At 29.9% G+C, this 25,692-nt stretch overlaps 1 pseudogene; it reads right to left on the reverse strand.

Moving 5' to 3' along the window:
• Positions 1 to 7,164: 7,164 nt before the first annotated feature.
• The window catches only part of LOC112686466, a 41,506-nt pseudogene continuing 22,978 nt past the window's right edge, over positions 7,165 to 25,692 (reverse strand).

Genomic DNA, 25,692 nt, shown 5'->3' on the forward strand with positions numbered 1-25,692 from the left:
CGCAATGACCGTCTCTGGCTAAATACACGGAAAACGCGCAAAGGGTTCAAAATTTCATCGAATCATTTCAGTTTCGTTTCGCCGGTTCGGCGATCGATTGCAATCGCAATGTGCATCGCAGTTCGTCCGCGCGTATGCGAAGGTCGTGACAACAACAACAATGGCAACTGTTGTCGTTCGATCGTAACGCGACTGCCGACGGTCGTCATACACCGGAACGACGCCGCGTACTCATAGGCGCGACTAGAGTCCAAATATTGGGGGTGCTGAAATTTCTGAATATTAAATTAAATGGTATTTAACTGTAATTATTATAGATCTGAAAAAAAACAGATGTACTACATTTAAACTCAGGGGTGTTGAAAATCCTATTGTGCGCCCTTAGTTGCACCTATGCGCATACTCGCCAATCCGAGTTCGTTGGAGCCATCGAAAGGATCTAATAATCCTTTTATCGCCTGTCGCGGTCGCGTGTTCGCGCGCGCCGATAGGAGCGGTCACACACTACGTCGTCGTTCACGGCGGTTTGGACGAAGACATTAGACGGTTGTTGCAAAAGAAAACAGAAAAAACAAAACATCCGTATAGCCGCGATATCGCAAATGACTCGTGTTGATTATTTTCTTCGCGACGTTGTAACGTGGTATGTTTCGCGTTGGTTTAGGAACAACAGTTTTTATTTTGAATAGAAAACATAGTAAAAATAAATAAAATGCTCGGAGAAAACACCACTGACAGCAAATGATTCGAATTTGTATTTAATTATTTTAATACGAATTAATACGCTTTGTACATTTGTACGTCGAACATCGTCAGACCCAACTTAGGACCACAACAGACGCAAACGCGTTGATTTTAAAATCAGTTATTTTTTTCAATAATATATAATCAATATAATATATTGATTATATAAATATATATATATATATAAATAATTCAATAATAATCGTAAAAGAATCACGAAATTTGTTCGATTGATTCGATAGCGGAAATTTTGATCATTTATGGTATACCTAATTTAAAAAACATTTTTTGTTTTTTTTCAATACATACAGTTTTTAGGATTAAAATAATACATAGTAAAATAAGCCTTTTCGTTTGGTGTTCATAGTTTTTCGACGAATCCTACTTATTTATGTTCTATTATTTGCAATTACAAAAGGAGAAGAAAAAATATTGTTTAGTCGAACGAAATTAAAATTATATAATACGGCTTTTATTCACAACAAACTGACACCATAAAAGTTGTGACTTTTGCGTTGTGTTTTTGACTCTCATCATCGCTTCTGGGTTGAGATCTAGGTAGGTTGATGATTGAAAGCTTTCAATAACAACTCGTGATGGCACGTTGAAGTCATAATCTATGCGCATCAAATGCACTACCGTAGTAGTCTTCCCTAGTTTTGGCCGTAATCGGCGTAGACAGGCATTACGCTGACAGACGAGAGAATGTCGGTAAATGACGATTACAGTATTTTATAGATGGGATTTTATGAATTAAAGACGAGACACTTCGTTGTAGACGTCTGTTTTGTGTATCTACTGTATTAAACCAAGAATTCGCATAGATTAACCGATAAAGACGACAATTGTTAAGAAACGTGTAAGATTAAATAGACTGTGGAATACGAATATTCGATAGACGAAAATAAGCATATACATTATTTTGAAAGTTCACTTGGTAAACTTGGTAAAGTAGCACTTGGTAAACTACTAGGCACTTGCTAAACGTTTTGATGATAAATACTACAGGTTTTGATATTACTCAAATTGTAAATTATGAAATTCGTATTGACGGTGTTTATCTGAAAGCATTTATCTGATCGGTGTACGAAAATTATATAAAAATAAAAAATACAGTTTTTGAAAGGAATTTATTTTATTAATTTTTTCGTAAGGTTATAGTGAAATATTTCGAAAAAAACAAAGACAGGGAAGAAAAGTAGATATTTCGTTCCTTTAAAATCGTTAAAAAAGAAAAAAGACGCTATTAAAAATAAAAAAAAACTGCATTTCAAATCACAATATGTTGTACCGGTACGAAACATATAGCTCAGAGTTATGCGTATGAAATTCGAGGCAATGAATTAATTACGGAATAGGAAATACCGTTTTGTATGCGGGTCCCGATCCCACAATATGTTAACAACCGATGTAGGCGATATTTTGTTTTGATAATCGGTTAACGGACCCGGCATGATTAATTCGCCATAGTATACTTAGTCAATTATTCAGCTGGAAAAAAATACAATAATACCTGTATTAAAACAATATCCAAACTTTCTATTAGGTTTGTTAACAAAACGTTAACATTATCACAGTGAAATAAATAACCGTTAATGCGTTTTTTAACATACATAATTATTATAATGCACAAAGGTGAACTTCATAATAAAAATAAAAAAAAAGATCATTCGCTTCGTGTTAATTTCCCATAAATTATATAAATTTATTCTTAATATTTTTTTGTCATGAAATGTAGATTACATGAATTGTTGTAACTACATTATTTTACAGTTATAACTCTAATATTTATTCGTTGATCATTCCGAGATAATTGTTAAACATAATTTATCCTTTACTTACAACGATATTTTTCATTGCACTACCCATACCGACTCACAAATATACAACTTTTGATATTGTCTGCACCAGAACTTCATACACTTGATAATTTATTTTCGTTACTATTCCATATATACTGTCGATTTCTGTGTCTTATTATGTGTATAAGAAGAACCTTAGGAATCCGTTAGTTCGTTTTTCGATTTCAGTGTTTTTTGTCATTACCAAATACGTCACGCGATTATTACGTTTCAAAACAAAGTTCATGCGTTCGTTAGTTTTTTTGTACAACAACAATATAATATACTTAATACTTTTTGTGATTTAATCAAAAAAAAAATATATATATATATATATATATACGAATAATTTCTATTTCAATTACATACACGCGGGGTTTTTGTATGTGCATTAAATCACATTGCAGAAACGAATCTCGGGCGGGTATTGCCTACGCCGAAGAAAATATGTATCTGAAAATAAAAAAGTAAAAACGGAAATCAATTACTGGCAATATTCTAGACGACTTTGATGTCCCGGAAAATATTGATTCACTTGATATTCCTGTTCTGGCTTCAGCACATAGTACACCAACTCAACAAGTAGAATTTCATTAAAAATATTGTCACAGTTTATAAATCTTTAGAAGTACCGAATCGCAAAAGAAAATATAATATTTAATATAAAATAAAAATAGGTTCTTTTTTATTGATTTTAGATTTTGAGCAAAACGAGGAATGTATTAAATTTACCATGATGTATGTTTTTTCCGTCTGTGTAAACAATTTCGACCAGAAGAATTGCTCCGATCATCACAGTCGTGAAACTTATATGATAGGAAATGTGTAATGAATTTTTTTAAATCACTTTTGTAGTTAAATACTCATAACATTTTCAATTCTTCGAAAACAATATAGTATATTATATTTCAAAACCTTTTCTTGTGGCCATAAAAATCAAAAATTTAGAGAGGCGCAAAAAATGTTAATATTAAAAGTTCGACTTAAGTAAGAAATTTGGTTAATATAGTAACAGAATAAAATTTCATCCAAACAATCATCGTTAGAAATATGAACTTATTAATCTGACCTTGATGGAACAGCATTCTTTAATCGCATACAATAGTGAAGTTTCCCTCAAACTTGGAGTTTTCCCTTTTTTTATTACAGCTATGTGATATACTACTCGTATTTTAACATTTTTATTTTGTAATCGCTCTAAACGTGTTTTTCAATTAATTCGCTCCAACACAAACATAAACACACTTACAAGATCGTGCTCGAGAGGAAAAGGGGTTATAAATTTTTTATTTAATTATAGTTATTATTGAATAAACGCTATCGAAAAAATAAGTTTATTGGGGTAGGAAAGGGGTTGAAATTCCCTCCTCAGCATGCTTTTGCCCAAGCAAGCACGCACTCATACAAGACTCCCAAAGGTTACAGACGCTTAAGTCGCATAAAAACTATCGCACAAAGAGGGTTAACAGCCGATACATGGTCTAAAAAAGACGTTTTCTAAGGAAAATTGCAAAATTCAGAGTTCGTCTACACCGTATCATTATTTGAACTGTATGGAACCAGACATTTTGCGTTGATTCTATACTCATTCGGACAAATGGCTTGTAGTTTTTTACTCGACGTATAAAGTAATTTAGCGATCGTGGCGACATCGTAAAACCCATCTGAAAAAATCTTTACCTAAAATAAATGTTAAAAGAAACTCTCCACGAGGATTTGTTAAAACTCATAATAGAAACAGCCATGCGTAGTGTCTTAACTGTATAATGGATTTTTTTCCCCGTCCGTTTCCTTTTCGACACTATGGGTCCAAGAAAATGAAAAGATTACATTGTAATTAAGGGTTTCGGGTTTGAAATACACTACGTATTTGGGAATACAAATTCGATGTCTTTATAAATGATAATTCGCATTAAAAAAAAAAAAAAAACAATTTAAATTAAAGTTTGATTCACTATGATATTATATCAATATTAAATCGAGTGCTTTCACGAATTCGCTAATCAAGACTTTCGTGATATTTTAAAAATTCATATTATATCAGTGTTTCTATTTTATTGTATAGACGACAAAATGGCAAACGCAGATCTTTCTTCATGATACGTGATATTGATTTTGCGATTACAAAATAATTTTGTTACATTAGTTTTTTTTTTTTTTTAACACATTTAATTCCGATTTCAATACGTAGGCCTGTATGCCTATAAATCGGAATTTCGATTTTCATAAACAGAAATGGAATGTTGATAGTAAATATAATCTGTATGTTCTGCTAGTCATGTTTTGTATTAAAAATCGTTATTTCGCAGATGAAACAGCAAAGACATCCGTCTTGGCCGGAGGAACTGATTTGGTCGCATGACAGGGCACGGGTAAAAAAGTGTGAACCGTAAGAGTCGACTACGAAAACGTCGGTCGCGGCCGACAACGGAAAATTGGCCGGTCGCGTGGGCTATTCAGGTCAGTGGGCGAAATTGGGTCTGTCCCCCGACTGCGCGCGAACCGTGTCCTGATGGGACGTACGATTTGTCGGGGGAAAAAAACTGGTCGCCGACGCCCTTGAGATGAACGCGCGGCGGATTCGTGCGGCGTCCTCAACGCGCGCGCCCGCTGCGCGTTATTGGCCGCACAGTTGCGGCCGCGCATATACAAAAAAAAAAAAAATAAAAATGCGAACCTTCGAGTCCTGCCTATTATTCCGTCGAGCGATCCATTGTCTCTCCTCCCCCCCTCCCCCCGGTACACGTACCACCATTATCACAGTCACCGTCGTCGTCGTCGTCGTTATTATTATAATTATTATTAATAACGTCGTCTTCGCATTGTTATACCGTTGTAACACCAAACGTGCTTTTCCGACGACGTATCCTTTGCGCGCTCGGCGATCTTATCTGCCGAATCGATTTGTAAAAACACCGCGTGCCGCTCGACCGGTACAATTATCCGCGACACGTGCGCGTTTCTGCCCCGACCTCGCGGCCGCTACAATACGCGATGACGGTGATAAAATTCATTTTTTAATAATTAACGTGTACGATATCGTTGTTGTTATTGTTGTTTTCGCGGGTAATGATGTGCGACTGCGTGACAATGTGCTCGATCGGAGGCCGTACGCGACGGAACGATGACTGTTCGAAAACTCTCCCGGAGAACGGTGGTTTCGCTAACCGTACCTGGTAGGCGTGGGATCCCTTTTGGCCGGGTGAACGGCCAACGTTTCGGTTTGATCCCGACCGTTTTGAAATGCTGGCGACTTCGGAGAAGTTTTTACAACACTCGAAAAACGTTTTCGTTTCCCTCTCAACAATGAGCTATTATAACGTTCAACAACTTTTCCGTACCGTCTTCGCACGTTTCAGAGCAAAAATATAGATTATATAGGCGTCGGTTGACTTTAAATAATACATTTGAAAACGATCAGGAACGAATTTTTGTACACGAGTTTACAAATTTCAGCTCGATTACAAGTGTTTGGTTGGATTTTTCGAGTACCGCGGCTTGAAAAGCTGTGTGAAAAACTAAACCTGAGAAATTTCAACTTTTCAGGGTTAAAAGTCGGAAGTTGGTTTTTTTTATCGTTTAAAGTTTTAAAGTAGTTTTTTTAGTTTTAAATATGGCAAAACCAATTGGTTCCAAAAATATATTTTTTATACTTTCTATTTTTTTTTCCTGCTTTCGCGTAATAAATCTGTAAGTTTTTCGTAGACCAGATCAAAGTTGAACACTGAACAAATTGTTTTCGATTTTATCAGTCATTCGTCTGATACATGAATCAATATTGTGAGCATTTGTAACTGAAAGAAAAATTCGCAAATGTGTATTTTTTTTTTTTTTAACGTGATTTAAATTTAATTGGATAATACAATAGAATTGAGATTCTTTACTTCCCATAATTATGTACTTAAAGCAGTACAATGACCTTGAAAATCAATAGGTATATAGTACGAGTACATCACCAAATATCAAACAAGAAATCACAAGACTTTTCAGGTATTGTAATCAGGTGACTATTATACACTGATAAATTAAATTGTCAAACCTACGTATTAGTATGTTATAGTATAGTACTCTGCGATTATTTGTGTTTCAAATAAAAACATTTCGTATCGTTTTAAAGGTTGGTAGACCGCATTCACCGATCCTGAAGAGGAACGAAAGTGGTAATTTTCTGTATCCCTCCATCGAATGCCGAACCCAGAGACATAACCGTTTTTCTATTACACACGTATCGATTTATTAATGTATCAATGATTTGAAAAACTGATTTAAACTCGTCACCAATACTACTCGAGAACAACACACACGCTCAATTGGCTGCGGTCAGAATTCGGTACCGCCGACTACACGGCCCACAGTGGTTGGAAATAAAATTTTAGGCGGATAAAATTATTTTTTTTCATATTTTAAAATTAATTTTGTTTTTATTAAAGATTTAGGATTTTGGAAAAAAAATTTCCAAAAAATTTAATAGTAATTGTAATAATATTTTGTTTGCTCGCAACCATAGTTAAATAACATTAAAAATTACGACTTGATCTGAAAACAATTCTAAGTTATCTGAGTCATCTTCTGAATCAGATTATATATCATTATTGTTATACAATTCAATAAGTGACCGAACATCATCGTCTATATGCTGTACATTTTTTGGCTTAATTATTCTGAGACTGGAAATATATGGATCAGAAGATATAATAAACATTTTAATTAAATCCTCATATTGTACTACTCTATTCATTTTACGTGTGTGATGCTCTCCAATATTTTTGAAATCTTTATTTCAAGCTTCTTGTGCCTCCTCTGATAATTGACCTGTATATGATATAATTATACATATATTATTATTTATCTATTGATATTTTAACAGTTAGACATATACCTAAGTGAAATAATATACAAACTAACCAATAGGTAAAAGGGCGAAACGTATGACATCTGTACCATGTATTAAAATTGTATGTACTGAAGCTGACATATAATACCACGGATATAGAGAAACATAAAGTTCCGCTGTATTTAATGAATACTCTTCGAATTTTTTTTTATCTATAGCCCAACCACAAGCCATTGTTCTTAAAATTACTCAAAATCTTCTGATTATTTTTATGTTTAATTCGGTAATGTCAGCAGTTTTTTTAAAGTTTCTAAAAAATCTTCGAGCTGTATTACCATCATTAGTTGTTCCTGATCCTAAAAATAAATTTTGCCATTTTTTCGAAACTCCAACAACAAATCTTCATAGCTAATTTTTTGGGTACTTTCAACATTATCTAATTTAAATAAAAAAAACAAATAATAACTATATAGTATTTTATAATATGTATAATGATTATTTTACTATATGGATATTTGTTTTTAAACAGTTAATTGGTAATAAATACGAAGGTTGCAACTAGTTGCAAACAAAATTTATATATTCGAAAAACTTATTTACGGAGCCATGTAGTTTTCATGAAAGCACATTTGTAAATAAAAACGATGAAACGAATTATTATTTTATGATTACATTTGAATAATAGTTGTATTTTAGAGTTTTTAAAAGTATAGCAAGATAAAGTTTCGGGAACATCGAGCTTTTTTCGAGATCGTTCGTTCTGAATTTCAGCATTCCAAACATTTAACAATTGATTTTTTTAATTTTTTTTTTCAAATAATTGTCAACATTTGAATAGTTCTTTGACAAAAAAAAAAAAATAAATAAATAAAATACATTTTACAATATATGCATATAGAAGTAGGTTAGTTAACATTCTAGTATTTAACTCTTTATTATTCATCAGTGGATAATATTATAATTATTTGTATATAAACAACTAACTAAATTATTTGGCCTCGTCCAGAAGATACTTAAATATTCATATTTAAGATTAAAACCATTACTATTTTGATATAAAAAAAAAAAAAATGATGTAAAAAATCGTACACACTAGTCGTATATTCTAACGATATTTATTTTTATTTATACTGTAGTTCATTTACATACACCTCGAAATTAATTTTATTAATACTAAGGAGTTTGGAATTTAACCAAACTACTTAATCAATTAAAGTAAATAGAACTCTGTAAGAGGATACATTGCAAGCACTCTATAAAAAAAAAAACTTACTGAATCAAACATTTTTGTGGTTTATAAAATCAATTACTATTGGTACCTATCTGGGATCACGAGTTTTATTTATTTTATTTCTTATTTATTCTTGTACTGATTTTTGGCAGCTTCTCATTTCTATCCGTTTCGAATTATAACATATTTAAGTTTTAAATAAATTCCTTCATAATTTCCTTCGTATATTATCCACTTTTGATATATTCTTTAATCGTTCCCTTCTACGTTATCTTCCAATACAAAACTGTATCAGGTCTTGATATATACTACCTGCGTAAAACTATGTTGTTCCTTCGGTATCCTAAACCATACCGTAGTCATCGATTTACCTTTATCCTGTCTGATATCTATATTTTAGTAAAGCACTACATTTCAACGATCCCCGATGTTACCACTTCTTGTTCAGGTTTTACAGAAAAATAACAACACATTCACCGTACATGAACATAATACGATTTATTATTTATGTCTTGATTTGCACGGGCCACAGTCGGTAACTGGTGATTATCTTGGAAAACTCGTTTCGCCCGAGTAATTTGGTTAACAAACACATAATAATAATAATATTCATATTTTATTCCTAAACGCCGTTCACACGAACGGTTGATGTATGAGTCACACACTAACAATTAGTCGGCGCAAGTTCAAATGACAACACGTATCATCATTTTTTTTTATTACTATTATTATAATTATTTTTTTTTTGATGAATCGAGAAATTATTGTGAGACTTGTTATCCATCGTGTAGCGTTGCGCAGCATATTACACGCATTATTTGCATTGAGTGCATGGAGGACACGGGATTTTGTTTTACTTAACCTAAATTATAATACATTGTACATGTTGCTATCACCGTGATGTACCTTCTATGCGTAAACTTCTTCCAAATTTCGCCGTATAAGGCACTGATTAATCTATACGTGAGAAAAAAAAAAACAATAATTATACAGTTCCGATTAGAGTACGATTAATTTATATTAATATGGTATGATCATATGTTTTTACAAGTTTTGCGAACAATGAAAACGTGGTGGATATGTTGGTCTGACGGAGTGCTGGAAATAAAAAAAAATCGCCGGCCCGTTCGTCACAAATCATTTGATTGAATTAAAATTCATCGAAACGGTTAGATATTACGCGTAGATATTGTGTTCTATTGTCAGTGAAATTCCATTAATTGTTTGATAAAATCTCTTTTGGTCATTTTTTTTTTTTTTTTTTTAAATCGAATGCTCGTGTCTTTTTTTTTTTTTGTGCATTGACCTGAATTTCTGGTTATAACGCGATGTGAATTCAATGTAAACGCTAATATCGTATTTCGTCTGTGGAAACGCACGAAGCACATGTACACTACTTTATCCGTACATCGTGCACATCAATCTCATTTGCATTCGTAAACGTTTCGTAATCCAACGCCCAGTATCAAAATACCTAAAGTCGATAATGTGACCAAGTGCACGGAGATAGGTATATAAATAAAGATGCGCGCATACTTAACACATACGCATGCGCAACACGTACGATTGTTAATCATTTTCAAAACTGATACCATTTAAAAACGTACAATGTCCGTCGTGTAGTGTCGTAACAAAATATCGCGCCAACAATCGCGAACCGTGATCAACTCTTCCCTGTCCATCGGTAATTCACGAATCGGAGTCTGAAAAGTTTTGAGATTAGCGTCACTTGTATTTGTTGTCGAAGATAGATAGGTACAGGGCCAGCGAGAACTTTTGAAGTCCCCGGGGCTGCGGGGGTTCCGGCCCTCCTTCCCTTTGCAATTGTTTGACTAAGACGCACCAAAACCACTTGTACATGCTTTAGTACAAAAAAAATATTGTATACAAGGCCAAAACGACGGGCCCAATCAGACGTACGGGCCCTGGGACTCTAGCCCTCCCTGCCCCACTCTCTCACGGGCCTTGATAAGTACATAGCATTATTTTCTGCACCACACCCGCTGCAGTACCACAATTTTGTCGTCCTTAACGTCTAAATCTATCAGGTTAACTTCCCTCATCGGTGGGTTTCATCACGTTGCATCAAACTACCATGACGGTTTGCTTCTTCTTCTTGTCATATCGGTCTTCATATTCCCTTCGCTTCCCAATAAGCCGCAACTTGTATTGCTTTGTCTGAAGGTTTGCTGTTTACATTTTACGATCTGTGTGTAATACAAACGCCAGTGGAACAAGCAAAACAACGCGTCCATAAACATTTATATTATACGGTAATTAATATGATATGCGCATCAATACATAATATTGTCATGTCGGCTTGATGAAAATATTATCTATCGACATCACTTCGGCATTGAGAACAATTAACTATTTATGACTTTAGAAAAACGATTTGGGCATTGATTTTTATTATTTGATCATAAAACACACTGTACTATACGAACTTACATATTACTAGGCTATAATACAGGGGTTATATATAATACAGGAATTGTCAGGTACTTCATGAGAGATCGTCAGGGAGCTAATTAGAAACTTAGTTTGGAATAAGATGATTTATATTATTTTAAAAACGTTTGTAAAATCATATGTATTTACTGTATTTAAACGAATTGATTTACCTTTAAACATTTTCCATCTCTATAGGGAGTGTTTCTTAATCTTTTTTAGGTCATGGACCCTTTAAGATATGAAGTATACTATGAGAAAAATTAAATAAAAAACATTGATGCTGTTTATTATTTGATAATTTAATTTTAAAAAGTACTACTATCATTAAGCTGCCAAAATAATTTACAAAAATAATTTATGGTAAAATAATTATTTAAAAAAATATTGTTTATGAATTATTAGTAAACAAGTTTACAGAACAATTGTCTGAACCTTCGAATAAGCATCTACGTCTTTTATTAATAAACCTTTGTTTAGAGAGTTTTTTTATAATTATGTGGTATGTGCAGTGATAACATAAGGATATTCTATATCGAATTAACAGTCATTAACTATTAGGCTAAGTCGACAAATCCTTTGCTCTTAAAATTTCCGTTTCTTATTCACTTATTTATATATATATTTATTTTTTGTTACCAGATTTAATATATAAATAGAAAATAACTTTAGTAGCTATTTTCATTAATTTTATAAATCTAATATATAATATTTTTTTAAATTTTTTTATTTATAATTAAATTTAAACATAAGAATTAATATAAAGTACCTATTATTTATCGCTTTTTACCGCCAATTAAACTAAGAGTAATTACTTTCTATTTAATTTTGCTCATAATAATCAATGCTATTTGTATACTCGTAATGTAATATTTTTTTTTTCGTAATCACACCAAGGATACAGATATACCATGTACATAGGGGTTTTCGACCAAACCGGACCCTTCCCTTTTCGGCCGATTCACTTTTCGACCAAATTTAAAATAGGCCGATTCCCTTTTCGACCAAAACAAAAATTTATATAATACATTTAAAATAATAAAATAATGATATACAATGTTTGATTATGATAGAAACTACTATAATATACTAATGACGATTCAGGGTTTTATTCGCGTAGCGAGGTTTTAAGTTTACATACAGAGCATAATCCCATTTGCAACAGTATCAAGGTTAGTACAAAAACTAGGTTAGGCTTAGATTATAATTCCCCTTGGGGCGAAGCCCCATCCCCCGAAAAGTGCCACTCAGTGGAACTCGAGTTTATGAGTGGAGCCGGCAGTCGTATCGAGCGAAGTCTTAACATTTTTAAAATTAAAGTTCCGATTTTTTGAAAAAAAATGCAAACAATTTTCATTACGATAAGAGATCAAAACTGGATATAAATTAACGTTCTCTTTTATATTAATATTTTAATAATTATTGACAGGAATTGTACATCATTATTTTATTATTTTAAATTTATTATATACATTTTTGTTTTGGTCGAAAAGGGAATCGGCCTATTTTAAGTTTGGTCGAAAAGTAAATCGGCCGAAAAGGGAAGGATACGATTTTGGTTGAAAACGGCCATGCCCGTTAGTATACTATATAAATAGCGAGTGCATCACACATGTATACGGTATGTATAGAAAGTTGTAATTTTCAACATCTATTGATTATTAATTGAGCATATTTATTAAAATCAAACGAAATAATGTCGATAATTGCTATTTATGGAATGTTTTAAATACTATATATGACATGTAATGCAGCAGTGCGTTTTTTTCCTTATACATCCGTAGCCTATCAAATGGAATTTTAAGCTGTTGGATGATACACATGTTGTACATTGGTTGGAAATTTGAAAATTGCTCTCCCATCCGATAGGAGTTTACATAATATATTTATCAGTATTTCATTAGTCAAAATTGATCATGACGATAAATAAAACCTGCTACAACCGTTTCAGTCCTTTCACGCTCCGATTGAGACTTGCGAAAATTCTTATTTTGATTTTTCTGTCCAAAATCTTCGTACATCCATTTTTATTCCTGCACTGGTTTAGTTGTTTATTATTACAGTTCCAACCATTGTAACTGTTATAATATGCTTGCGCGTCATTATTATTTTGCGTTAATGAGAAAACATTGATGATTTTTTTTTGCTAAAATACAATTTTTCATTTTATGCCATATGTGTATGCTGTATATATTATGATATTTTTTGGATATCTCTAGTATATTATATACAGTAGCAGTAATTAGTATTCGTTGGTAAACAAAATATAATTTTTCATTTGAAATATTTTTTAACTATAATCTTCAATATATATACAGTGTAGTAGGATATTGCACGCAACACGAAATATGTAATAAATGGAAAATATTTAATACACATATTCTGTCTGTGTATATATTTTAATCTGCTGATCGTTTAATTTATATTACGCCATGAATGCATTTGAAAAACTAATTATTAACTATTCCACTACCTATTGAAATATTATTTTGTCACTTAACTTATGTATAACTTAATAATACCTAAAATCATATGATATTTATAGCATATATTTGGTCGTGGACGAATATTGATAAATTATTTTATCATTTTAAGTAAAGTGCACAATTTTAATTGATTTATTTTCGAATATATATACTACTAAAAGTTATTTTTATAATTCAATATATTTACGATTTGAACTGTTTAGAATGAACTTTAAATGTGTGTACTGGAAATGCAAATTAACATTGACATTTTAGCACCGATGTCATCTAATTTATAAATTAGAGTTTATTTCAAGTAATTGGTAACTAAAAGTTAAGTATACTCAAATACATATGCATTATTGATTAAATTAATTTTTTGTGAAAGTATTAGTATTCAATTTCTAAAAGAAGGAAATGGTTAATATGATTAATTCGAAAAAAAATTTAAATTAAAAGGTAAAATAAAAATTATTAAATTTGGAAAAAAAGCTCCAAGTTTAGAGTAAAAAATTAAATTACAAAGTATTGCAATTATTTAAATACTAATAATTTTTCTTTATAACCTTATCAAAATATTTGTTTAAAAGTCAATATAAAATGTTTAAATAGTGATATATGTATAACATGATATCAACTATGCAAATTATGTAGGTTATAAGAAAAAAAATTTTAACAAATGATTTTTATACTAAAAAGGATTCAACTTATTCTACCACGCATAACAAATATAAACTATATATTATTAATTATAATTTATAACGTTTAAAGTTTTAAAAAGAACTTACTTATGTGTAAGGTTTATATTACTGACTTACGATAGTATAAACTTTAAATTCTTATATTAAAATAAAAAAATACTTAAAATTTAATTAATTTGAGTATAAAGGAAATGTTGTTGTTTTCAAAAATAAAACTACTGATTTTATAAAAAAAAAACATTTTCTTCAAACTTTGCATTTAGCTCGAAAATTATTAAATACATTTTTGTATTATAATATGGGTATACCCATAGATCTGTGTTTTTTTATCGATCTAATACAAAATAAGATTTAAACACTTTGATTAATTTACATCTAATCAGTCAGATTTTAATTTTAAATAATCGACGAAAGATGAAGGCTATAGATATTATTAATTATAACTAATAGACGTAAAAACTAACTCGTTTTACCGCTCTGGAAAGTCATCAATCCAGAGAGATATCGTGTCCAGAATTTAATTGGTGACCGTAAACGTCGACAGTCGCCTTAGCCCATTGTAGATCACTCCGTCTCAATAGCCGTAGAAAAAAAAAATTACACTTTGTTATTCTGAAGTATTGGGATTTGATTCATTTTCATTTTCTTTTGCGTTTCGAGCTTCGAGTACGAAAAAAATATTTTCGCTAATAATAGTTAATTTAATTTTTTTTATTTTTTTAGATATCAATATATCTATTTATCTCAACAATTAAAGTATTCTACTACAACTTCTTCTTCTTCTTCTCCTCCTTCACCGAAATTTTATATTTGGGGTCGGCCGCCCTTGTTCTAATCTTTCACTCGTCTCAATTTTCTACATCCCCAGCACAAAATAATGGCTCTAGTGCTGATTTTCCTAGCATAAAACTAAACTGATTTTTTGATATTAATGTCTCACTTCTTATTATCTTCTCTATAATTTTTTCTAATTTTCAATATCTTCATACGACTCATAAGCTTTATTTTATCAGATATGTGTATCACCGTCTGATATATTATCAACTCAATAATTAAAGGATAATTAAAATTTTAGTGAACATAATAATGATTATAAGAGAAATAACAATAATAATAATAATAAAATTCTAGTACATTGGTTGAAAAATCCAATTAAAATGATATAATATATTAAAAGGTTATTATTAATAGATTAGATGCATATTATGGTAAAATTAATATTGAAAACTAAAACATAACACGAGGAAAATAATAACAAAGATATAATAATAAAAGTAGCAACGATAAGAATAAAATTGATGTTTGTGATTTTGAATTTAGTAAATTATGGACATGGATAGTTAAGGAGATGTGATATTCTTAGAAATCAATATATTCAAGTGAGCTGATAAAAGGGAAATCAACAGGGTGATGAGAGAGTTTAGTTGCTAAACAAACTGAGGTAAGATATTTTAAATATGTTCGGTTTTCTAAGTGTTCAAGTTGCTTATAGTTTCTTCTACGTATGTCTCTGCAGTAAGTTTTCCTTTTCATCGGGTGTTTGTGGACGAAGACTCATCTATGTCTGCAAAACATTTGTAGGCACTATTGATGATTGAAGTGGCGCAATCTTAGGGTGATCTTTATTGTGAGAAAAGCTTAACATTTTTTTTAACGAAGAGCAAACTTTATAATTTGCAATATGAGCACTTCGCACTTAGTTACATTGATTTTACGTAGTTCTCGGTGAGATGTTTGTTGCTGCATATGATACATCTTGGTGATCGAATACGGTAGGAGCATGTGTACCCGTATCGTTGAAAACGTTTGCATTGTGATGGGAAATGGGTATAGTGCGATTTTTCGACCACTGTTTTGAAAGTTTGGGAAGGAGGATAGTCGGTAAATGGTCGGATTGAAATCGTTTGGTTCAAGGATAACAGTAAAAAGTAGTAGAGCTTCTTTGTTTACTCCATGGCCATACTATGGCCATATACGTTTAGCATACTTGTGACGGAGAAGCCGTAACGATATCCTCTACAGGAATAGTATGGTATAGATGGTGAATAGACACTTTTATTGGACGGCTATGACTGGGTGACAACGTATGGGCCGTTAAATCTGAATCATTGCAATAATAGACATTTTTTAAGTTCTCATCGCAACTACGAGTTTTGATAGTTAAAAAGGTACCTTTGGCGATAGATGTAAAACTGTCTGTACCCATCAGAGAAATTAAATAAGTTTTCGGCGTGGGGTAGTTAGTAACATTACATATGAATATTGGTGGTGATATTTTATTCGCAAGCTCATTTTTTGTTTTCTGCTGTAGATGATATTTTGACAGGAGGAGGGCTGAAAACCTTTGGGAGATTGTCGTTCACGGAAAGGGAAGAAAAACGATTTGGCAATACATAGGTCTGGCTTTTGTTTAAATTTACATCTAGTTTGAACGAAGAGGAAAACGACAAATTTTGCTTAGACGGAATCATGTGCTTCGACCAGAGACATGACGTATTTACCCGTATAACGTGGTCACACATGAATATAGTTTAATAATAATTATACTGATAGTAGCTGCTTGCCCGACGTAACGAATGTGCTAGTTCATCAGCGGACGGCAGAGAACTGATAGTAGTTCATTATAAGTATTTATTATTATTTTTACAATTTTAGAACATTTTTGTGCTAGAAAGGTTTTTAAGATTTTATTTTAAAAATAAAAGTATTCAGATTTAATAAAATTAATAAAAATAAATATAAATAAATAAATATATAAATAATACCATGTGAAGTGGCAATATTTTTATTTATTTTTTTGAAATAATTTATTTCAATCAAAATTATCGACCAGCATTTAATGACTGGAATTTTAATTATAATGCAGTTTATATGGCAACAAATATTTCGTATATTAATTCGTAATATTATAGTTCTATAAATTATTTATACAGTATTTCATAAGAAAAAAAATAATAAATATTAATATTTTCTCTCGTTAAAAAAAAAGGAAGTTATATAAATACATTATATTTGCAATATGACCATCTATAAAATGTTAACAAATCATTTTATAGTAGAATGTACGAAAACAGTACATCGATTTAACCCTTTTTATTTGTTGCGATACTATATAAACACGATAGTCATCTTAATATATTGCGTTTTGTAATTGATTTGAAGACTATCAAAAACACATAATAAAATCAACTATTATTACTGTGAAATAATGTATTATTCGCCTTTTGTTTTAAAAACGAACACAAATAGCTTATTGTCTATATATATTCGCCAATGTATAACATTTTTATATAAATATCTAACGTTCTTCGTTAGTCGGTAATAATAATAACCGTAATAATAGACTAGTTCACTAATTTTATATTTTATAAGTAAACATTATTTACCATGGTTTCGCAGTTACTATGCACGGTTTTTAGTCGTCCAAGCCACTTCGAAGAGGTTGGAAATTTGCAGTAGTTTTCTCATATTCACGGAGGAACATAAATAAGACCGTTATTCTGAAATCTCAGCTTATGCGTATAGCACTGCAGATAATGTGCATTTTTCAGATATATCTGTCTACATCTTCTCTTGTTAAAACTACTCAACACTATTTCGGTCTCTTATAAAAAACAACACGAATCAATAAATAATAATAATTATTATAATAATCTAAATAATAAGAATTACGAAGTTTGGATTAGTTTAGATTTGCATCTTGAAAATGTCCTCCGATCAACGGTTTGCTTAATTTTACCAAGTCCATAAACTATTAAAAAAAAAAAAATGAAACAAATGAAATCTAGTGTTTGCTCTTCATCATGTTAATTATTTGTACTATTTGTATAGTAAAAAAGTAAATAATCGAATTCAAACAATATTTTGAATTAAGGCCATTATGGCGTAAATTATATTTAGTATTCAATATTATAATTATTCATAGTAAAATTTATAATATTTTAATTAAGATATGTATCAATAAATTTATAGGTCAAAATTATATAATTCTATATTAATTTGCTAAGCATGTATACATGAAAACCAAAAAAAAAATCTTACATTTTTCCGCAAATCGAAATTACTAAAACGGTTTTGTTATGTTTGAAACATAAAAAAAAATGGATATAATTTAAAAAAAAAATTTCGATGCTCATTGTTGTAATGTTAAATACTATAGTCTATAAAAAGGTTGCATATAGTTTTCAAACAAAATCATACAAAATGTTACATGAGAATTTTTGAGTGAACCGACCAGTATTAATAGATTTTAAAAAAAGTATGTAATATATATATGAATAATCACCAAATGCGGACTTTGTGTTTTGCTTAGAATTTATAAACAATAAAGAATCAAATACATGTAATGTTATATATTTTTAAATTTTCGAATGTGTACGTGAATAAGAATGTAATATCCATAAAATATTTGGAGCATATAGCTTTAAAGTAATGTAAATTTAGCGTAAAAAAATTGTAGTAGGTATATAATTGGATCACTTAATTTCATAATAAATTAACATACTAATAACATAATAGTTTAACGTTTTCACTACAGTTACTGTAGACCTTTTTTTTTTTCTTTTTTTAATCTAAAATAGTACCTACCTAATTATTAAGTAGTTATCAATATCATTTTGTTTTTATTCGATGTAAGTTATAAATATTTATATTTTAAACTCATTATTTATTTATTTGAATATATTATATCATAAATACAATGGTTAGTATATATTATTATTTATTTCGTAATGTATTTAATAATATGCTCATTCATACCTAATTATTAATTTAACTATGCATGAAAAAATAAAAATATCTTTTCAATATATCATAACATATCACTAATCAAATTGTTTGTGTAATTAATACATTCCACGAATAATAATTCCCCTCTCTATATTTTCTTACGGTAAAATGTAGTTCATTTCCAAATCCTATGAACACCGACACATGAGCAAAATAACAAATCGTTATAACTAAAGAGCGAACTTAATTGATATTGCAACTTTTTATTGATACCCAGTAAATTAAATCTGATCAAATATGTATACGAATCGGATTAATTATTGTCTTCCTATTTAATTTAATAATGCAATTTTTCGCAATTTTTAACAATTTTGCAATTTTTGTATACTTATGGTTGTAAAATTTCATGAAATATATAATTTAAGTGAAAAATAAAAATTTTGTTTCATTTCAGTAAAAATATAATGTTTTATGTTTTATTTTTTATGGAATACTTTTTGTATTATTAATGGTACTAAATAGAAATAAAAACTAATTTATATAAATTAATATATTATATACCATATTAGTTTATAGTTATCATAATTTATAAATATTGATTTAAGAGGTAAGAGACCAATAGTCATTGAAACACTTAAAGAAATTTACAATATTACAAAATATAGATGAATTTATAAATAAGTTGCCAGTAGTCCCATTCAGGGCCGTATTAGCGCATATACACTATAGGCACTGTGCCTAAGGCCTATGAACATTTTTGGGCCTACAAAAATATGAGGCTACGATTTTTTTGTAATATACAAATTGGTATAAAAAAAAATTTATGGTGTTTGACAATTTATATTATAAATGTTTTGGATTAAAAGGAATTTTTTTAACATTTTTTAAAACTTTTATCTTATAAAAATGTATAATAGTTATCATATAAAAGTTTAGATTTGATTTTTATGTTGTAAATATTATTGTTTTTAAAAACTTAACAATGTATGAGATTCAACACTTCCTTTCCCAAAGAGAAGGTTTCTTAACCATTTAAATACTAGACAATGGCCCTGCAGGGACTAGGGGCCTAGAGCCTACGATAGTGTTAATCCGGGCCTGGTCCCATTACTCATCAGCTGTCACATTATTTCAGAAGTTTCTCATCAAAAAAATATATCGGTACCTAGTGAGTTTAAAAGTTAAGCACATATTTATAAAATGTATTGTGAATATTGTGAAACACACAATATTGTACCAGCATCTGGAAATATTTTTAAAGAAAGATGAAAATTACAATTCAATATAGAAGTACAATATTGCATTTTATTTATATACAAATAATAAATAAAATAAATATATATATATATATATATGTATAAAAGATAATAAACATAATGTAATTAAATAAATCTAATTTAATAAAAAATAAAAATTAGCACCTTTGCATAGGTTAACAAATAACTTAACAGTATAAAATATAAAATCATAATAATTAGCCATTAGATAAATATTCATTTTTAAATACTATACTATTAAAAGTATGGAAATTAAAATTTAAATGACTGAATTCATATAATATAAATATATTATTTAAAGATAACAATATAATAAAATTAAAATAAGCTCCTTTGCATAGTTAAACAAATCATAAATTAGGGAAGTATAATGTTCTCATTAATATACTCAAGAAAGTATGGAAATAAAAATTTAAATGGCTGAAAACACTTCAGAAAACTTGACTAGTAATATTTAAATAAATCACAGGTGATTAGAACTATTACTTATTAGCCGAATATTATCATAAAAATAGCTGCTATCAATAATAATGCGCCAGTTTTGTCGTTACTACTTATATATATATATATTAATATTAAACATATTTGTGGTCGTTACCTATTTATAGGCAGCTGATAGACTATACCACGTTAAATGGGAAAGCCATTATCACTATAGTCACTATCTTAAATATAAAAAAAAAATATTTTTCAATACTTCATTGAAATATTTTATAAAGCGTAAAATTTTCAATTATGAAATATTTCAAATTTACAACCCTATGTATACTTCATGTGATAAAATATAAAAATTATTATTTTCAAAGTGATTTTATAAAAAAAATATAACTACTACGTAAATTTTTACATGTAGTTAAATGTTGATTAAGATATTTAAAATTATATTTATCTAGGTTATTCACAAAACTCACAACTTTAGAAGAATCAAATAGTCAATTACTTAAAACTTTAAGCATATTTAGTATAAATATTTCTATAAATATTCCCGGTCCTAATGGAAAAATAGTTAAAGATTAATTAAAATATATCTTAGAAAAAAATTAAGGATATAAAACTATTAAATTTTACTCTGAGATTATAACAGGAAATCAAAATGTTTATTCAGATATAACATCCAATATTTAAACTATTTTATATATGCATCGATAACAAGTGTCGACGTTGAACGTACTTTTTCATTATATAAACATATTTTAAGTAACAGACGATACAATTTTCAAGAACACAATTTAGAGATGTATATAATTATGAATTTTAATTCAGAAAAATGATATATTTTGTAAATATTATATAAATGTCCATAATATTATTTAAGTAAGCAATTAATGATTGTATATTTGATATGATTTTACTATGTAATTTTAATGTATTTCATTGCAATTTTAACATATTTATACTGCAATTTTGATACATTTTCATTGCAATTTTTGCATCTTTTTAGTGCAATTTTAAGATATTTTTAATGCAATTATATCCGGTATTTAGTCATAACAATAAAATAATAAATATTTCAGGGAGTAATTCATAATATCGAGGCTATTTTCTAAAAGAATTGAAAGAATAACAATGGAAAACGGTAAAAATCTACCTTTTGCATATTGTGTTTAAGATATTGTACAAACACATTACCGACAATATTGTACAAAAATAACTTAAAAGCGACACAAAATATTGATACTTTCGAAAACACTACTAATAATGCTTTATATAAAACACAATTAGTATAGAAAAGATAATTTCGATTTCGACGGTTTGCCTAAATTCGTCCAGTAGGCGCATTATCCGATATGAAAAACGTTTAAATTGAGTACGAACTGGACGTCCGTCCGTTTCTATATATTTTTTATTTAACAATCCGTAAATTCATTATGGACACGTGTTGGCAACCACCTATGGTGCAAATATTTAATATTTTAAAAGTTAGTGTAAGGTAAAAACTTTATGGATAATAGTTTTATAATAAAATTGTTGTTTGAACTCCCCTTATAATCAAGCAGTGCGTCCCTGTAATAATTTACCCATATTGTCTATTGTATAAAAGTAATAAAGATTGTCTATTTTATTAGTTTTTCTTAAAAAAAAAAAAAAAATATTCCATATAAATAGTACGTAGTATTTGATGGACTCCCGAACTCACATCACTGAGAACGAAAGATAGTTCTTCCACCAGGGCTAAGGAAACAACAGTCCGAATATAAAGAACAGCTATTTCTTTTCGTTTCTCGATGATCCTGCTTGGCGGTAGCCTTCTTACTACTTATTTATATTAATTTTGTCAAGGCATTTTTGTCCACACTAAAATTTTTCTGTTTTTATTTCGATAAGCGTAAAATGATTTACTACAAAAAAACATTTTACGTCTTATTGGATTTCTTAGTACAAATTTGCAGTAATGCATATAACGCGCTGCACACACTACAGCTAGACTAATCGCCATTTAACGTGATCTTTATTATTTATTCAAATTGATGGCGTTGAATATTGTCATACTGATTTGTAAAATGGATTTCAATGCAAAGAATGGTTTACAGACTTAAACCATACGAAAAATGCATGTTTACACTTAATGTAAAGTAATAAAAATGGGCACAATGAATAATTATTTATAATAATTATTATTTATTTTAATAATTATTTTTATATTCGTTGCATATAGTTTTGATAAGTTGTACAAGATTTCACTATGATGATGAAATAATCATAATTTTTTTTCTTTTTTTTTTCTGCAATATTAAATGTACATATGTGGCACGGGGCTAAATAATCATGTGATCACTTGTCGTTTGACATACACGCATATCCTTACATTAATCTGATATCTATTTTTTTTAATTCTAATGTTTGTTCATTGTTTCCGTTCGTTATCGTGAATTTTGTAATCAAAAATACCTGTGTGTGTGTATTTTACCGTACGTTTGAGCAATGAACACAATTATACTTTGCTATTATTTTTTGAGTTAAAAGCGCGTGTGCTAATCAACCCAAATTGGTTTTTATACTGCTGGGGTGGCCAACATGAATATGTTCACGAGCCACATGGATAAATACAATGATATCAAGAGCCGAAATGTTTATAAACACATTTTAATTTTTAATTTGTATAATTTGATCTAAGTAATATTAATTTTATTTTTAGTTTTTGTTTATTTGTCTGTAACAAGTAAATTTTATCTTACTAAGAAGCAATCCGCAAGTTGATCACCCCTGTTGTATATTATTATGCGTAAGCTAATCGCCATGAACATCATATATTATTATTAAAACGTGAACGGGAAGCGCCGCGATTTTCGTTCAATTATTGGTATTTTTTGTGCGATGTTATAAATCGTTAAATAATGTGTTTTAGAATCACATTTTACTGGAGGTGGCTAGTCTGCGTTACGATTTGCACACCAGTTTTTATAAAATGAATTTTTTTAAATATGATTGTAAAAAAAGTACGTATTGGATCAAACAAATGTCAAGTCAAATTACAAGTGTTGTCGATCCAAAATGACTTAATAATGTTATTACATTTTTATTATTATTTTTATGTTGAGAATTTTTATCAGTTTATCGATTATTTCATTTATTTATTTTCGTTACTGTAATTATTATGTGTATCACCCATTGGATTATTATTCATTACACAGGAACCAATGCTAGATAGCTGATCAGATTCGCCAGGTGACCACTCATTGATGGAACTATATTACATTTAAATATGCGTACACAACAAGGTCGGACGAATGGTAGGTTAGTGGCTCGAAGCAATAAGCGCCCGATCTCGCATAACAAAATATTATGCACTTGACTTAGACAAATAATCAGTTAATTTTTTATACATATTTATTTGTGTGATAAAATACCCACAGTGGTCAGTTCAATAATCTTTGAGGGAATATAACATTTGCAGTGAGTTTTCAAATATGTTAGAAATTTTCAAATCTGTTTACGAGTAGTTTTACATTGCTTTTAAATTTAAACCAACAGAATTCTTTTTTCCGTTGACAGTGGTATTATTTCTTAAAACGTTTAATACATCCGGTTGAAGACATTGTTGATAAACTTTAGAGGATTTTTTTTTTTTTTTACTTTTCTCTGAAAGTTTTTTTTTCCATTGTGTGATGCTGACTTAACGCTACTATACCAATGTGATCTGTCAATTTTTTGGTAAATATTATAAAATAATTTAATTTTTGATGTTTTTATATTTCCCGAATAGTCTTACGTTTCTCATTAATGATTTGATTCTGAAACACGAAAACCCGATGAGATTCTTTCGGACGATCCGGTTATTCATTCGTCGAACAAAAACGGCGTTTAATAAATCGTGCGCGTGACCTCCGTCGGATTACAATTGAGCCTACATTTTTTAGTCTCACGAATATTTTTCTGCGACTTCGCACACCGTTTTTTAGGTATATTTTGCTAAAACGATCAACTCTAACGATACGCGTCGCAATATTTACATGTTCAACCGACGGATTATCTTTTAACACGTATACGTCGATGTGGTTTGTATTACGCGTACGTTTTATCTTACTGACACGCATTTAAATTATTAATTTCGCGAATGTTATTCCGATGATCCGTATAATCAATCGGACTAGTTAATCGTACCAACTCGCAAACTCGGAAGCGAAATGCTTTTCATTGTTTCCCCTGGGCCACCACGGTACCGTAGTTTTATGTTAATGAGAAAGAATAAAAATAAAGCGTAATAATGCACGAGATGCTTTAATAGTACATCGCGTATTTGTTTACGGAGAGCTTGAATATATTAGTCGACAGGCACGTACACAAGGTGGGGGTTTAGAGAATCAAACCGTTTCCCGGAATTCGGAAAAAATATTGAATACGTTCTTGTAGAGTAAAAGTGGTATATATATTATGTAAGTATAAAAATTTACAACTTTATACCCCCTACCCTCGAAAATATTTTTTTCGTGTACGCGCCTGTTAGTCGACACACACACTATTTATGCTGTACGTACAACTCACGCAAATCAGAATCGTCTCGGTGCTTGGGACCATTCTCGTAATCGAGCGTCTCCTATTTCCATTCTTTTCCAGTGATACGGCAAATGTTTCGGTAACCTAGCAATTAATGTTCAAAAATGCATACATTTGATACATTTTTAATATTTTAATTCAATATGGAAACGTTTGTTTTCCGGACACATTTCCAACTCTTTTCGAATACTGCAGACAGTTTCAAAAATACTACACGCTCGTTATTGTTTGTGGGTAGCAGATTATGGTCGTAAGGTATTTGTGTGTCATCGGTAAAGACTTTAAATAACGAACGCACAGGTACATAAGGTATTTCGATCGATTTTTCAAATTATGCGTTTGGAACTCTTAACGCTGTTCGGTGTTGTACTTAATGAAAATCAAAATTAAACGTTAACTGTCGTTTACGCGACAAACGCAGTAGT

This window comes from Sipha flava, unplaced genomic scaffold, assembly GCF_003268045.1.
Source record: "Sipha flava isolate LNK unplaced genomic scaffold, YSA_version1 309_pilon_pilon, whole genome shotgun sequence".
Taxonomy (NCBI): Eukaryota; Metazoa; Arthropoda; class Insecta; order Hemiptera; family Aphididae; genus Sipha; species Sipha flava.